At 39.7% G+C, this 16,660-nt stretch overlaps 1 long non-coding RNA gene across 3 annotated transcripts; it reads left to right on the forward strand.

The window, feature by feature from the left end:
* Positions 1-2,013: 2,013 nt before the first annotated feature.
* LOC135733076 (uncharacterized) lies at positions 2,014-12,684 on the forward strand. 3 transcript variants are annotated; one of them, XR_012335158.1, is made up of 4 exons: positions 2,014-2,170; positions 3,241-3,318; positions 4,756-4,849; positions 12,518-12,684. It is a non-coding gene; the product is annotated as an uncharacterized lncRNA (long non-coding RNA). The 3 variants fall into 3 exon arrangements; XR_010526881.2 differs by having other exon boundaries at positions 2,015-2,170; positions 3,183-3,318; XR_010526880.2 differs by lacking the exon at positions 2,014-2,170 and having other exon boundaries at positions 2,719-3,318.
* The last annotated feature ends 3,976 nt before the right edge of the window (positions 12,685-16,660 follow it).

The raw sequence follows: 16,660 nt of genomic DNA on the forward strand, positions 1-16,660 counted from the left end.
TTAGGATTTTTTTAAGAAAGTGGAGTAATCCTTTAAGGGCACCTATTACGCAAAATCCACTTACAAAAAGTGTTTGGACATTAATGTGTGCTGTCAGCATGGGAATAAAAACCAACCTAGAATGGAAAAAATAAACTAAATCCCTTTAAAGCAGTGGTTCTTAACGTTATTCCTCGAGGCCCACTGCCCTGCACATTTTCTATGTCTCCCTTATTTAACACACCTGATTCAAATCATCAGCTCATTAGAAGAGATCTCAATGAACTGAACTGAGTCTGCCAGATAAGAGAGACATACAAAACATGCAGGGCAGTGGGCCTCCAGGAATAACGTTAAGAACCACTGCTTTAAAGCACCATTAAACCAAAGCAGTCTTATTAGACATGCTGTTTTAAATCTCTTGTTAATGTGATGTCACACTGATAAAGCCCTGCCCATGGCCATTGACTGGCAGTCCTGCATTACCATACCTTTAGTTTCAGCCCTCAGCAAGTTCTATTCTGTCTGCCATATCCAAATAGTGACAAACTATTGTCTCAGACTGTATTCACATAAATAAGATTTGGTAACGCTTTAGATTACAGCCCGGAAAGTACTGCGTAAGTACAGCGAATTTACAGCGTATGTTTCTGTAATTATAGTGTACTTATGAAGTAGGTACGTGTAATTATAAGGGAACAATTTATAATATTGGTGGAATAAAGGGGTAACAACCAGGATATATGCAGTAAAGTACTGCGTAAGTACAGCGAATTTACAGCGCAAGTTTCTGTAATTATAGTATACTTATGAAGTACTTACGTGTATTTATAAGGGAACAATTTATAATATTTGGGGAATAAAGGGGTAACAACAAGGATATATGCAGTAAAGTACTGCGTAAGTGCAGTGAATTTACAGCGCAAGTTTCTGTAATTATAGTATACTTATGAAGTACGTACGTGTATTTATAAGGGAACAATTTATAATATTTGGGGAATAAAGGGGTAACAACCAGGATATATGCAGTAAAGTACTGCGTAAGTTCAGCGAATTTACAGCATACATTTCTGTAATTATAGTATACTTCCCAGCGGGCACCTTGATGTCAATTTGACGTCAAATATTAGGCAAGATTTGATCAAGATGCTGCAAAGCATCATTTCAAAGTTAGATTATACATTAAGTCCTTCTGGTGGTTAATTTGTGAAAATATGAGTTTTATTCCATACTGAAATTGATTATGTAAGTATACGGGCCAACATGTTTGACATTGAATTGACGTCAAATCAACGTCATGTTAGGTGTTCAGTTGATGTCAAATTGACATCAAATTGATATCAATGTAAATTTAAAATAATAAAATAATTAACTGGGGCCTCAAAATGCATCCATTTGGCACATATGTTTTGAATCATATGTTGTTGGAATTCTGCATAAAAGTGGACTTCTGCAACTTCTGTGGGTAAAACAAATAAACAAACAAAAAAAAACTATTTATGTGAATTACTGATAATGAAATAATTAAGCGAACAGTAATTATTATATTTGACAAAAAAGGGCAGCATTTTTGCTGTAACCCCACATGAAGTACTTATTTTTTTTAATCATTTTTTATTTTTAGTGATATTATATACTTTAAAATTAAAATACATTTGCTGTAATTGATAATGAAATTGTAATACCCTATAATGTAAGCATATAAAGTATTACAACTACATGGTAATTTATGGAAAATTTACATTAGAGTTTTCATAGTGAAAATGCTACATATTTTTAAATTATTTAAATTTTCTTGTCTTTAACTGATAGATGCAATGCTAGGGTTCTTAAAAAAATCATATTTGTTTAAAAAAAAAAAATTTTTTATTATGAAAAATGTAGGACCTACAATGCCTATTTATATTCTCTATTCCTAATACCACCTGTAGATGGCGCCATAGCTTTTGGACATTCTTGGATTTCTCTGCAGCTAAAGAATGGACTACAACAATTTATTTATTTATTTTTGTATGTAAATTGATGCAAACCTAGGATGACAATGTTATACATGTATACACGGAAAAACATAAAATAAAAAATATTTGGAAGATTTATGACGTTGATGACCGTTGAAACGCACGTCATCACGTCAGGCCAGCTGTGAGGGAGGGAAGTCGAAGCAGCTCGAGAAAGTTGGCGTTTTTATCAGGTAAGTAATAAACATCTCATGAAATAAAACATAATTTGGTGACTTTAAAAACTTAGAAGATTGTGTTTTGATTAAATATTTGACGTTGCAATGATTAATTTGTTCTTTTTGTGAATTGAAATTACCCGTTAGTTAATGTAACATTACTGTGAAGGATTCTGAGGTAATTTAACAGAGTTAGATCCATTAAGCAGATAACTTGTTTTTTTTTTTTTAATGTCTACGATTTTGAAATGTCGCGAGGAATGTTAGTTTTACAGTTTTTGTTCGTACTAATAACAGTGATTCAAAAAATTGTCCACTAAAGTTGGATGCGAAATTAATATGACGTAGCGTAGGCAACATCATTGTTTTGCTTTATCAGTGCAGTTGGATCGTTGAATCGGTAAGTTAGGCTATACTGTAACTGTACACAGCGAGTTCCCCAGTACGACGTTCTCGCACACGAATGACATTTGAACCGCTTCATTTAAGCTATTGATTTTTTCAGTCATATGTCGTGTTGGTAGTAAAAAATCTTGTGAAAGTGGTGAAAAAGGTAGTAAATTCATCTCTATGATTCCTGAATATACCCTGATTGAATCATTTAAAATAAACCACAGAGATTGCAAGATGTGAATGAGCTTTGATCATTTAGTAAAACTGGTTAATTCAGTTGGCCATTGTGGGCTAAAAAGTTAGTTAAAGGTGATAAAAAGCTTTATTTTATTAAAAACATTCCTATTTGGTAAAATAATTAATGTTTTATATACATTTTTACTTAATAATTGTCATTTTAATCAAATTTTATTAGAAATAATAAGTTGAAGTCACTTTGGGTAAGCCACTTAAAGGTACGGTAGGCCTACGTGTGTGTACAAGTTAAGATCAGGATGACACCACCTCCGCCTCCTTTTGTGCCAGGAAAAACCCTGAAAATAAACCTTATGAATGTAAATGACAGTTTTAGGAGATGTAAGCTGCTGCTCATTCCCCCTGATATTTAACACCCTGTCTCTCTTGTCTTTGTCAGATCGTTTGTTTGGAGTCTCTGTTTGTTCCAACCATTGTGTTCCTTCATGCTCCTCCAGAGACTACTATCCGGATTGTCCGTGCCAGTGTTGTGACTCTTGCATCTTTCACCGTGTGATGTTGTCCGGGGCCCGAGGGTGAGTGGGTGCTCTGAATCTCTCCCTGTGATTTGCTTATCCAGGGTTTTTTCCTCTCCTTGTATGTTAGCCTATATGTGCTGTTTGGTGTAACAATGGACAGAGTTCCACATAGGGCTGTCGCGGTAACCGCAATCCTGTATTTCCGCACTGCTGAGAAGCTTAACCGCATGAATGACACGTAACCGCAACAACCGCGCTTTTCACATTAAATTCATATATAGCTATGCCCTTCTTGTTTTTCACATCATACATGTATAATAAAGGCCAAATAGATTGTCAAGAGTTAAGAGAGTAACTTGTTTTTCGTAAATTTCAATTCAAAATGTAATACTATACTATTCATATTTCGTTAAATCATACAGTGAATGTGTGAAAGAAGTGAAACTAAGATGACAGAATAGCTGCGTCGTCTGCATCTAGATGTAGTTTTAAAGATTAAAATTACTTTAATTTAACTGATCAACACAAATACAAAGCACCATAATATAACTGATTGCTTACCAGCATTAAAACCACTTAAAATAAAAACATTTAGTTTTTTTCTTTGTGTATCTACAGCGTCCGCTCCGTGGATGAGGAAACTGCAGCCATTAACGCCGGTTGCTTTATTATTAACTGACTGAACACTTGACTCTTACCTGGACATTTAGATATTAAAGTTTTTTGTCACCAGTCTCTGCCTGAAACATTACAAACATTGATGATCATCTGCCGACCTGATTGTTTCTGCACGTCCTCTATTTTACAGAGAGTTTGCTTAATTAACGGCTTTTCGTTCAGTCCGCGTGAGCTAAACATTTTTGTTCTGTAATTTGTTCTCGCATAGGCTATATTTCTACATATTTTTCGACCAATTTACACTCGGGATATAATTTAAGTTGTTATAGATAGCATTTAAGCTTGATCTGAAATTATGACAAATCAGTCTAAAAATGATCTATCCAGATTAAATTAGCCAAAACAATGATTTATTCGTTTTCATACTTAATAGATACACGTTAATTTATCTACTAATATACTATTGAAATTGCCATAAATAAATATTCATTGCCTTCTATATTGCATTCGTTTTGTACATTTACAGGTGCATAAATACGGTCTAATTTACATGTATTTTTAAGACACTGCTTTGTTTTGTATTTGCCGATGCTATGTAAATTTGCACTTAAAAAAACTTCTTGTTAAGAAATTGTTCTTCAATTTATTTTAGTTTTTTCAAAAAATATATTTATATAATAGTATAGCTTGTTAATCTTTTTCTCATAACGGAAAGACATTTAAAACCGCATAGCGCGCTAGTGAGCCACGCAAAATCACTGCAAGGGAAATTCCTTCACCACGACAGCCCTAGTTCCACATCTTTCCCCTCACCAAACACATAAATACGATTACTGTTATCATGTATATAATTGGTTGTCTTTTTTCTTTTATCAGAGTTCTTACAAACAGATTGATGGCAACAATGTACATGGATGGTTCAGGGGTGAAGAAGGCCTTTAAAAAACACGGCTATGTTGTGTTATAATAGGTACTACATTACTTCGTTTGTATGATTAGATGATGTACTGTTGTGTGTCTATTCAGTGTTACCCATTGTGCGGCAGACTTTTATCCATCACAGATGCACAGTGGCTATACTGTAGGGGTGTAATAATTAATTGTACAATTATTATGCCCAGTTCCCTTTCAATACGGTTCACTTCGCATTGCGTCAGTTTAGCTGATGCTATGGGGGGAAACTCCTGTTTACTCCGTGACTGAAGCCTATTGGTTAACGTCTGTACAAAGTACAGACCAATGACGTTTGAACCCGCGCGCGGGATGCACACGTCCTTATATAAGCGCGGTTCAATCGTCAGGAGCTCATTATTTTCTCCTTCAGCGCGAACCTCTCGCTGCTCCAAAGAAAAGAAGAAGCCTTACCTCGCCGTTGACAAAAGCCCTGCAGCGGAGTCCAGGCCTAGCATCTTCCCCTGCCGTTTTCCGGCTGAGAACAGAAGATAGCAGAGTCCAGGTCTAGCGTCTTCCCCTGCCGCTTTCTGGCCAAGAACCGAAGATAGCCTTCGCTTGCCGTGGTACGAGCCCTGTGCAGCGGACACATGCCTGACGAGGTCTCCCCTGCGGCCGCCCGGTAAGATCAATATTTTTAATATAAAGCTATAAGCTAAAAGAGCAGGCGCTGTTGTAATAGCGTCCAGCACAGCGGCTCGGTGAGCCTCTCTGCTATGAATTTCCTCCGAGCGCGTTACTGGTCTGGCACCTCCCACGCCGGGACCGCGCTTATGCTTTGGTTGTCTTATCCATGTTTCGTGCTCCCCCTGCTGTTCCTCTCTCGCCGAGATGAACACATGGCGAGCCATGAGACTAGATGGATGCATAGACAAGCACACACGGACTAACCCCCCTGTGTTCTGTCACACCGCAACCGTTCATGCTTACAGAGTCCCTTCGCTCCTCACACATTCAGTGGCGAGATCTCTGGCACATATATTAATCCCCCGAGTGCATCGGGTGATACCGTTCATACGACGCATGGCTATTCTGTCTGTGTTGCTGCTCCCCTCTGCCGTTCCTCTCTTGTTGAGATGAACAAGCGGGGAACCGTAGAACTGGATGCATACGACAAGCAAACACGGGCGGTCTGCCCCTGTTCTCTGTCATAGCACAGCCACTCGTGCTCCACGCTCGCGGAGTCCCTCGCTCCTTTCCCCACAGTGGTGAGGTCTCTTAACGGCTTAGTTAGCACGCGGTATTACGGCTCACTGCCTCTAAATGCAGCTGTCTAGTGTTCAACGATTACAGAGCTTCATGCCCCTCCCCTCCTGGAGCGGCACGATCTCATTCGTCTGCTCGATACGGCGGATTCGCCGCTATTGGAGCACCAAGAACACTCATTATAAGAGAGCTTCATGCCCCTCCCCTCCTGGAGCGGCACAATCTCATTCGTCTGCTCGATAAGGCGGACACGCCTCTATTGGAGCGCTAAAACACTTATTATAGAGCTTTACTGGCCTGAGCCTGTCTCACTTCGGATAGCTCACTGTTCGTCTGCCCGGTCATTTCTCTATGGTTTAGACGGAATCAGAGGTAGAACGAATTTGTTTATAATATACTGAGGCCTGAATACCTCCCTTTATTCAGTCCCGTCCTATATCAGTGCGCTGAATATTGGTACATTCTTATATACCCGGTTTTTCTGCCCTTTTAATAAACTGCAAAACCGCGGGCCTCACGGCAGACTTCCTCTCTGCGATGGGTTCAGTCTGACATTAAACCACCTAGACATACTGCTCTGCTCCGTGAGCCGTTCGGTCACCGTCACTACTGAGGCTTGTGCACCTGAACGGCTGAGCTCTGGTCTCCGCAGCACAGCTGCATCAACAGAGAACGAAACTGTCTGGGAGAAAGGGTTAAGTCGCGCCTCGGCTGGACTGCCCTGAAATGTTTTGTGTGCTGTTTATCAAAACATACTGTGTAATACTGTCGGTTATGCGACCTCACTATAGTGGCGAACGGTATTTAATTCCTCTAAAAAGAGTAATTTCCGTGCTTAGTATACTGTGTATTGACACCCACGGTTGTACGGTGTCTCTAAACACTTTATCGCCTTACTAACAAGCAATCAGTAATACGCACACATGGCCCGCTGTCCATAATTTTTATCGACGCTTGCCGAAAAAACCCCGGATTGGCCATATACTGTGTATTGACACCCGACGACTGTACGGTGTCTCTAACACCTTTCTGCCAAATTCGCTCGCAGCCGAAAAAACCCCGGTTTGGCCATATACTGTGTATTGACACCCCACGACTGTACGGTGTCTCTAACACCTTTCTGCCAAATTCGCTCGCAGCCCGCCTCAGTTTCTCCGCTACGATGCTGATGGCGCAAACGAGCACGGTCTTACGGCTGTTATTCTCTCTTCCTAGAAAGACGACAGCCTCAGACTTTTGCATGGCTCCAAGCGTTTGAATCGCGCCCTCTCCGGACGGCCACTCAAAGGCTTACAGCCAAGCGGTTTATGACGTTTTTCGGCCATATAGCTGATTTATATTAGCGGATCCGAAGACGCTCACACCTCCGCTCCAATACTCGGAGATATTAAGGGTAATATCAACCTCAAGTGAGCTTGCTACCCGCCACAATAAGTTTCAAAGCTCAAAGCGCGCGCACAGTCAGACGCGCGCGGCATCTCGTTTAGGACGGACACACGTACCCCTCTAACGAGCCTCAGAAAGCTGAATATCGTGGCATTCTGTTCATAAGTCCACTTCAGTTTGACTAAGCAAAGGTCCCGCCCCGAGCTGACGGCCGGGACGCTTATGCTTAAGTTACACACGGCTGCATGAAGTGCTGTCATTACGAGCTAGCCCAGCATCTGCTGTGGGTTGAACACGCTTTACGACGGCAATCAGCCTTCGGCGCGTGGAACGCCGTTTGTCTCATATCAATCACCTTGTACTGCGAATACGGTACATTTAAGGGGATGATTTAGCACTGCAGCACTCTCGACCGTGTTATTGTGATAATGCGGTCGGGCAAACTACGGTGGTTTCATTATTTACCGAACCAGACTGAGATCTCGCCCCCTGAACAAGCTGACGAGTCATCTCCTTTATAAACTCATTGCATCGCTTTATAAGCTATGTTCAATCAGAGTGATACGCATCTCATGCTTAAACTACCAAGATTCAAAATATTAACCTGCCTTATGACACATTGACGCAAGCTGCTAGGACCCCTTTCACGAGGCGTCCTTATCAAAGTCTGATTCATTCTGTCTAGTGACATTGAAAGTCTAAACCCCCCGCGAATCGTGGGTGGAACACTTTTCTCCTCACTACAGAGGCACGGCGGCTCTCTCCCCTACCTATATCTATGTGGCCGTGATAACAGCGAACCACGCTTTTACGACCGACCATTCATTTAATTCACAAGCCTGTCATCTCTCAGATGCGGATGGCGGCGGTAACAGCGAACCATGCTTTTACGGCTGGCCATTCACTTTATTCATAAGCCTGTCATTTCTCAGATGCGGACGGTGCCCGAGGCACAGCGCTCTGGAACTGTCCAAGGTCCTGTATGACACATACGTCTAACGCACATCAGACGATCAGCTGTTCATCTGCGTCACAGATCACTCACTAGAGCACCTGTCAATACAGGTTATTTATGGATCGTTGACGTTATCACCTCCCGTGACAATTATGCTCACTTGTCTTAGAGCATGGGCATGGTCTTAGAGGTTTCTCATTTGACAATTGTGACACGGCCGGCTGGTCCCCGCCGTCCACATTGTCAGTTTACAGCTTCGACATCCCTGCTTCGCGCACTACTGAGGTTTGTTGCATTAAAGGTGCGCCCATTAGCTCACCTGTATGCACGATATGGTTTTTAATTATATGCGTCCACTGTGCGCTTAGAGAAGCTCACATGTACACGCTATAACATTTTGGTATACAATAAGATGCGCTTGGAAAAGCTCACCTGTATACACAGCTGTGTTATGCTTTGTGACACATACATTGTTGTTCATCCGTGTACGTTCACGATGCGTTGGGTGCCCACCGTTACGTTCATCAATCATATCTGTACACATTCACGGCGCGTTCTGTGCACTGATTTATCTATACGCATTCACGGTGCACTGAAGAGTTCACCCGTGTGCGCACAATTTATTATCAGAACACATGACGGCGCGCTCGAGAATCTTGCCGGCCTGTGCATTATAACACTCTGATTCATCTATATGCATTCATGATGTATTCAAGTGTTCACCTGTGCCCGGGCAATTTATAGTCAATACACATTTACGGCGCGCTTGGAAAGCTCACCGATCTGTGCACTATAATACTACCTATATGCATCCCGATGTGCTCGAGGGCGCACCTGGGTTCACACTATTGTGATATCTGTATAATCCAACGCTACGAACCGTTCTGCCGCATATTATAGTCAGATCGGCCGTTCGTGAGCTTCGCAGATCACTCACTATACGTATGTCTGTTGCTAACAGTGGTTATTTAGATGGATCGTTGAAACCATCGCACTGGCTCACGCCCCTCTATGAAATATGTCCTATATAGAGCCCACTCTGAGCGAGTTTGGCTTCTTCATGAACTTGGTCTACAGGGGTATCTATATTTGATATCTGCTACACGGCCGGCTGGTCTTCGCTGTCTACGTTGTCAGATTGTACAGCTTAGACGTCCCTGCCCTACGAGCCAGGTTCTCTCGGCTCAATCATGCACGCTCATGCGTTTTATGTGTACACCACGGTGCGCTCAGCGAGCTCACCAACGTGACTCTGAATTTACTTATCTCGCACAGCCGCGGCGCGCTCGGTACCTCGCCGTCTTGTGCTATGTTATGTGCCCCCGGTGCGTTTAAAACCCCACCGTGTGTGCGTCAACAATTTATATGGTGCTTACACATTTGCTTTAAAGCGGTGAATATGCCGGGTATAGGGCCACACGCAGTGTCTCTCCGGTAAGGCACTTCAGTACGTTGTGTATGCACGGCGTGATGGGATTACGTTCCCCCATAGCGTCAGCTAAACTGACGCAATGCGAAGTGAACCGTATTGAAAGGGAACGCTTAGGTTACTCACGTAACCCCGGTTCCCTGAAATAACGGGAACGAAGCATTGCGTCTCTTGCCGTGCTACAAACGTCTACTCAGCGAGTGTTATTCGGCTGCGCGCTTCAGTCGAATAATAAATGAGCTCCTGACGATTGAACCGCGCTTTTATAAGGACGTGTGCATCCCGCGCGCGGGTTCAAACGTCATTGGTCTGTACTTTGTACAGACGTTAACCAATAGGCTTCAGTCACGGAGTAAACAGGAGTTTCCCCCCAATAGCGTCAGCTAAACTGACGCAATGCTTCGTTCCCGTTATTTCAGGGAACCGGGGTTACGTGAGTAACCTAAGCGTTTCTCAATAAGTTATGGTCAAATGCTGCCACATCCAAAAGCCAGAGGGCGCTCTCATGCATAAACTCAAAATATGTTATATATGTTATTTATCTACAAATGTTCAGACAATATTAAAAGCACAGGTTTTAAAAGTGTGAAATCTGTTATACCTATGCCACCTTTAGTTAAAGGTCACGTTCTTCTATATCCCTTTTTTTAAACCCTAGTTAGTGTGTAATGTTGCTATAATAGCATTAATAATACTTGTAAAATGATGAAGCTCAAAGTTCACTCCCAGGTGATATATTTTCTTTAACAGAATTCCTCTGAATACCTCAAAGCCTACAGCGAACGGCCGGTTTGGACTTTAGCCCTCTACTTCCGGCTTTAATGACCTCAGTAGAATTTTTTTTTTTACTAAACTCCGCCCACAGGAATACGTCAGTCATCTGCTTAGCTAACGGCAAGCTATGCTGCTATCGAATCACAACACACTAAACAAACTACACAATCAGATAGGGCTGGGCGATAAATCGATTTTATCGATTAACTCGAATGTGTAGTTTAACATCGATTTGTTTGAATTAAATCGGTTTCCTCTTTAACATCCGCTAACACTCCCCTCTGTGCTCCCGTAGTTCCGAGTGGGCTCAGCCCTCCCCCGCACGTTTGCCATAGAGATACCAGGGCTCGCAAAATTTTTTAATCCCTGATAGCCCTTCGGGCAGGCACTCTTTCATTTTTGGTAGCCCGAAATGAATTCAAGTAGCCCGAATAAAAAATTCACTGTTTAATGTAGAATATTGATAAATCCTGATTTCCATGTAAGCCAACTATTTCTGCCCATCCCCAGCTAACAATTTGGTACTCAAAACGTTCCCCTAACATTAGTTTTTGGTTTCTAGAATGTTATTTTCCAAGGTTTTTGTTTAATAGCAAGGAATGTTTTCTTAAAGAAAATAAACATTCCCCTACTGTTATTTTTAGGTTATTTTAACATTCCCCTAACGTTAGAATAATTGAATGTTATATTACTGAATGTTATATTATATGAATGTATTATAACACAGGTTATTTTTAATTTAATTTAATATAATAAAATACCTCAACACATATTTAGATAACATGGTATTTTATCAAATATATAAACAACCAGTGACTTTAACACAATATAGAAGACTTAAAACAGATATTTATTAAAAAGGAATAAACATTTAATTCCCTTTAGGTTAACAGATCTTACCATAGCCGTTTATTTTCACTAGAATAATGTTAGACTCTGAATTAAAACGAAATGACAAACACACATTCTATTCGCTTTAGGTAAATGTAATATCTTACCACTGCTGTTTAGTCACCTATTAAAAGCTTCTAACATTATATTCTCTTAATAGCATAGACGTGTCAAATCAATCGGAAATCACTCAAATATATTTTCCTTCTCATATATTTAAGTTACTACCTGAAGAAAGAAAAAAGAAACGCTAAAACAATGTTATTCTATGAGGTAATTTTTTTTAAATGACTTGAGTTTGCGCTGAGCACAAGAGCAGGCAGGTGCTTGTGAAGAGTGAAGCCGGGAGAAGCGCGTGCAGAGGGTCGCGTGCAGAGGGTGAGCATGTCACGCTTTCTGTTTGTGTCACTGTCACGTATTGGTTACTCAACTTTTTTGTCCTAATTTCTAACCACTGTCGCTTCGGTTTAGGGTTAGATTTACATAAAATTACATCCTTACCTAAACAAACTCTAACCCCAACAGGTGAAATCTGGTTAAAGTTTAGAAAATATAAAAGAATAAGCCTTGTATCTTTTTTTTTATAAACCAATACTTAAAGTGACAAATACTTAAAGTGACATATAACACAAGCACCAAATCTAACCCTAAACCGAAGCGACAATGGTTTGAAAATAGGACAAAAAGTTGAGTAACCAATACGTGACAGTGACACAAACAGAAAAGCATGACATGCTCACGCTCAAACACGGCAAAGCATGACATTTTCACGCTGGTCCATGCGTGAAATAGTCACGTAATTTCGTGATATAGAGTTGGTGTGTCTGTCTGTCTGTCTTGCACTGTTGATGCTTTAGAGTTTCACCCATTCATTCATGCTGTGCACTTTTTTATATCGTGGCTGATTTGTAAATTGTACACACACAAAAACATTTTTTTTTTCATATTTTCCCATTCATTTCCTATTATTGTACTAGTGTAACAAGTTTTTTCTTTTTTGACATTCTGCTAAATATATAAATATTTCTCTACTTGTGTGATTACAGGTGGCAATTGCATCAGAGGGAGAAGACTTCACAGTGCCTCCCTATACATGGATGTCAGCTGACGTCAATCACTTGTCTTCCGCCATTTTGAGGACCTGAAGTGGTCGCAAAAGAACTAGAAGCTATGCCTTCAATATGCTGTGAGCATCAAAATCGCTATTTTAACAACACTAATAAGGCTCAACACAACATGATATTTTGCACGAAGTATCGCCTATGTCTCTACACGTGAACTCGAGCATTGAGAACATTGTTTGTGAACACAGAGTTAACTAAAAAGAAGGTTTTGAACAACTCACTTTGGATGATTTGGCGTCCGCTCGCCGCTTTCTTCCCAGTCAAGATGTATCGATCTCCAATTGCAACGTAAGGAGGGAGGAGAGTAAAGATGATATCTCCTAAAGCATAGTTCCTTAAAAATGCACGGATAAGTCGTTGTTTTGTTGCAAGTGAAAAACAATATTGACCTTCTAGTTGAAAAAGGAGCCTTATATGAGATTCATTCATTCGCATTCGGAAATCGATTATTTACGTCTGGCAGAGATGACGAGCGGACACCATAACAGCCAAAGTCAGTTGTACAAAACCTTTCTTTTTAGTAAACTCTGTGTACAAAAACAATGTTCTCAATGCCCGCGTTCATGTGTAGAGATCCAGGTGATACTTCGAGCAAAGTTTCATGTTGTGTCGCGCCTTCTTATGTTGTAAAATAGTGGTAGTTCGGTAGCAGCGGACAGCGGCTGGAAGAACGCATCAGGGATCGAGAAGGCATAACACCCTAACCAAGATATATATTTTTTTAAAGTAGCGTTTATTTTCATGACAGTCAAGATGCGACATGTTGTCTTTCGTAGCCCTTTACTGTATCCGTAAGAATCATAGACAGTAAAAGATAAGAAATCCGTAAGTCGTAGCAAGGTAGCCAATGCTTGTCAATAGCCTACTGGTACTCGGTAGGTCCTCAAGATGGCGGCATGACGTAAAAGGTCACATGACTGAAATCTATCTATACTGCAGGGACAACCTTGCAGTCATATGCAAAGGATTTGCTGAAATTTCTTTCATCCTGCCCCCAGCTGAAATCGAAAATTGAAAAAATGAAGGCAGCAAACAAGCTGTTGCCTATAAAAAAACTAATTTAAGGGGTTAATTATTTTCAAATATTTAAATTGATGTTCTTTTGTTAAATTGTTCATTCATCATTAGTTGTTTTGACAGTTTCTTGTTATTCTTTTAAAATTGTTAGTATTTAATATGTTATAGTTTGGATAAATATTTTTGTTTTAAATAAACTTGTTTTGGGTTAAATTAAGGTGTTTCTACTATGCTTTTAAATTTGTAATTTAGTTCTTTGTTGATAACTTTGGCTGAAATTAGGTTTATCTACACCAGTACTCTAGTATTGAATTTACCCTATAACTACACAGAACAAGGGGGTAACAAGTGCCACTTTAATTTACAGCCCGCAGATGTCGTACTTAATCTGTAACTACGTGAAACAAAGGTGTAACAAGTGGCACTTTAATTTACAGCCCGCAGTTGTCGTACTTACTCTGTAACTACCTGAAACAAAGGTGTAACAAGTGCCACTTTAATTTACAGCCCGCAGATGCTGTACTTACTCTGTAACTACAGGAAACAAAGGTGTAACAAGTGCCACTTTAATTTACAGCCCGCAGATGCTGTACTTACTCTGTAACTACGTGAAACAAAGGGGTAACAAGTGCCACTTTAATTTACAGCCCGCAGATGCTGTACTTACTCTGTAACTACAGGAAACAAAGGTGTAACAAGTGCCACTTTAATTTACAGCCCGCAGATGCTGTACTTACTCTGTAACTACGTGAAACAAAGGGGTAACAAGTGCCACTTTAATTTACAGCCCGCAGATGATGTACTTACTCTGTAACTACAGGAAACAAAGGTGTAACAAGTGCCACTTTAATTTACAGCCCGCAGATGCTGTACTTACTCTGTAACTACGTGAAACAAAGGGGTAACAAGTGCCACTTTAATTTACAGCCCGCAGATGCTGTACTTACTCTGTAACTACAGGAAACAAAGGTGTAACAAGTGCCACTTTAATTTACAGCCCGCAGATGCTGTACTTACTCTGTAACTACGTGAAACAAAGGGGTAACAAGTGCCACTTTAATTTACAGCCCGCAGATGCCGTATTTACTATGTAACTACATGAAACAAGGGGGTAACAAGTTTGACTTAGACTGTAACAACACAAAATATTGTATATTTACACAGTAACTACAGAAAATAGTTCTAGTTTTGCTTGCTTTGCTTTCACTATAGTTGCCTTGCCTGTTTTTAATTTTGCTTGATGACCCAAAAAATTCCTGTACTCTTTTTCTTAAGGTAAGTAACCTTTGTAATATTAAAAATATAGGAATTTATAACTTCGTCACAATCCCCATTTCCATACTCTACCATCTGCATTCCTGTGCTTACTGATAGTGATCGCAGACTATTGTCACAGCTGTTTATTCAATACAGAGGGGGTTAAAGGTGTTGTCTTCTGATTGGTCAGTTAAAAATGTGTCATGTTAGGTTTAGTCACATGGTCAAGGGATAGAGAATAAAGGTCTTGGTTTTCATGAGCTCTGGGCTTTTGGCATTTGCCTTTTGCTTGCTTCCCTCTGCTTTTCTTCTTTACCTGAGTTCTCGGGTTAAGGCCATTAAGATTCCAGTTCTAAATGGTGATTCTCTTTCATCTAAACTTTCTTTCTTTCTCTGTTCTCTATCTTATCAGGTAATATCTCACATACATTGGAAACAGTTAATTGTTTGTATTAAGTACCCTTTCATGCATTTATAGTGTAATCATTTCAATTGTTACTTTAAGTCAGTACTGTTACTAAACCTTTTCATTTACAAATCTGTTGTTTAGTTTTGATTTAGTGTTAATACTTAAACGCTAGATATTGCAATTTATTTATTTACTAGCAATGCTCTCCCACATATCTTGCTATTATAACTGCACTTACCCACATGGAAAAAACATATATAAACATATATGTTTCAATATAGGTTTTGATATAGGTTTTACATATATGTGACATATATAAAATTGGCCGTTTTCCTATATTATATGTACATATATGTATGGTGTATGACTATGATTGAATGAAGACCCAGCGTACGTTACAACCATCTCAGAGGTCTCTTCTGAATCAGCGCAGTTTGTGGAATCCATGTGAAAGCAGATGACGCCAGTGTGATCACCACGCGCCAGCTATATGTGGAAAAGAGTATGATCAAGCCAATTCAGTGAATGTGTTTTCTCGCTAAATTACTCTCAAACATAAAATTGTTTTGCATGTAGCCTACGCCATATCACGTAGGCCTAATATTTGAATCGTTAGCCAGAGGTTACTTACTGTATAAATAATTTGTAATTTCCCACGTCTTTAGCATAATATGTAATATTACATAATGCCATGTAATATTAAAATAATTAGCCCTTAGTTATAACATACTGCATATATTATTTGTATTTTTCCTGGTTGTTACCCCTTTGTTCCCCAAATATTATAAATTGTTCTTTTAAAATTACACGTATGTACTTTATAAGTATACTATAATTACAGAAATGTATGCTGTAAATTCTCTGAACTTACGCAGTACTTTACTGCATATATCCTGGTTGTTACCCCTTTATTCCCCGAATATTATAAATTGTTCCCTTATAAATACACGTACGTACTTCATAAGTAAACTATAATTACAGAAACTTACGCAGTAAATTCGCTGTAGTTACGCAGTACTTTACTGCATATATCCTGGTTGTTACCCCTTTATTCCAAAAATATTATAAATTGATCCCTTATAATTACACGTATGTACTTCATAAGTAAACTATAATTACAGAAATGTATGCTGTAAATTCGCTGTACTTACGCAGTACTTTACTGCATATATCCTGGTTGTTACCCCTTTATTCCCCAATATTATAAATTGTTCCCTTATAATTACACATACCTACTTCATAAGTACACTATAGTTACAGAAACATACGCTGTAAATTCGCTGTACTTACGCAGTACTTTCCGGGCTGTAATCTAAAGCGTTACCTAAGATTTTTTTTTAACAAAAAGCACTCACTGTCTCGGTTGAAAACAATACATTACC

Source organism: Paramisgurnus dabryanus, chromosome 15 (genome assembly GCF_030506205.2).
Source record: "Paramisgurnus dabryanus chromosome 15, PD_genome_1.1, whole genome shotgun sequence".
Classification (NCBI taxonomy): Eukaryota; Metazoa; Chordata; class Actinopteri; order Cypriniformes; family Cobitidae; genus Paramisgurnus; species Paramisgurnus dabryanus.